Genomic DNA, 1,806 nt, shown 5'->3' with positions numbered 1-1,806 from the left:
CTCTCAACCGTATATCGGCAATGTTACCGTTACAAAGGTCTGCCGATGTATTGACCAGGACATTCATACAAACGGCCACTTCCCCTTTATTCGTCCATCGGCAATATGAACGTTCTAGAACGCTGCCGATAAACCGACCAGGAGATCTCGCACAGTAAAATATCTTCAATAATGACCGCCTCCCGTCAAATCACCTGCACAATTCCTTGATTACCGTGCGAACAGTTACCATATCTACCTGAGTACCCTCGGATTTCTCGGATGCGGCAAAGAGATAAGTCAGATTTGCCCTTGTCCATTTTGTCCTATAAATAGTTCCTTCTCGGGTACTCCTTCCTCACCACATCATTCCACCGCCCAACCTTACTTTTCCAGCGGCGGCGCCATTCGAAACTCCCAAGGCCTCCGTCAAGCACTCCTACTCATCAACTCCTGTGCCCTCAAACGCTCTCTTCGCGGCAAGATGGCCGTTAGCTTCGTCGTTCCTGAGGTCAGATCTCCATCTCGTCTCCTGCATATTTTTCCTCGTATCTCTGTTCGTCCGTAATTCATTTTACTGAATATCCTCCTTTTTTTTTGTATTTCTTTTACCCCCAAAATCACTAGGGGTTGTCCAATAAAATTGTCATCCCTACCGATCAACCACACCTTCAATGTCTCGGCCCTCTAGGGGATTCAGATCCAACCGACCTTATCAACGCAGAAACCAACAGGATCCCCTTTAGAGCTGAAAACTTTTCTTTAGATCTGTGGAAAGACACTTTTCGCTCTTGGCCCAGCCCTACCGTAGGGTGGAAAGATTGGTTCTTGAGGGTCAGCAATTCTTATGAAGTCCAGTGGGGCGAAAGGAAGCTAGCCCAATGCATTAGGCTATCCATTGCCGATATGCACAGGAACGAGTCACTGCTGATAGCTGCGTCCTACTTTTGGTCAGACACCCTCAATGCTTTTGTTTTTGGCCACGGCCCTGCTTCTCCTACCCTTGCCGATGTAGCCATGCTCACTGGTCTAGATATATCTTCTGCCGATAGCACCCACTTTTTTGATACTGCCCCCAGTGCCAAAGTGGAGACTCGCGCTATCGGCGGTTGGTCAGGGTACATTCAGAAGTACCACGGGAGAGGGCCTGTCACCATAAAGGAGCAAACCACCTTTCTGAACATGTGGCTGGACAAGTTTGTATTCTGTGGTCGATCGGCAGGACCGACTTCCGTCTATCTATCGGCAGCAGAGAGACTGGCTAACGGCGGCCAATTTCCTCTCGGCCGATACTTGCTTGGCGCTGTTTACCATCTTCTCCATCAGGTAGCCCAGAAACTCCTGCTTGGCCAGTCCATCGGCAACTTGGGAGGCCCCTGGTGGTTTATTAATATGTGGCTCAATCTGCACCTGCATAAGCGCCTTGATTTCAACTTGTTCTCACAGCACTTCCCAAGAGATATAGCCGAAAATCATGTGTTGGGTGAAGAGGAATCGGCAACGCGTGCCCCCTTGAACTTTGGCGAAGCTGTCATAGTTCTACCTGGTTCAGGGAGTAATCCGGATCAGATCGGCCGATTCTTCCAGATTCTGTATGAGGGTTTGGCCAGAGATGAACGACCATGGTTGGCTTATGATGACCCAGATAGCATGCTCCCTCTGACCTTCAATCCATTTGATGAAGCTCTCGACAGGGACAATGAGGCGATGATGGCAATTGTGACTCCCAGAGCCATTCCAGTGAATTTCTTCGGTAGCACAAAAACTTCTCCCCAGACTTATGAATTTTACAATCCATCGGCATCAGCTCGCCAGTTAGCTTTCGGC

Source organism: Sorghum bicolor, chromosome 3 (assembly GCF_000003195.3).
Source record: "Sorghum bicolor cultivar BTx623 chromosome 3, Sorghum_bicolor_NCBIv3, whole genome shotgun sequence".
In the NCBI taxonomy this organism is placed as follows: Eukaryota; Viridiplantae; Streptophyta; class Magnoliopsida; order Poales; family Poaceae; genus Sorghum; species Sorghum bicolor.
This window is presented reverse-complemented; position numbering follows the sequence as displayed.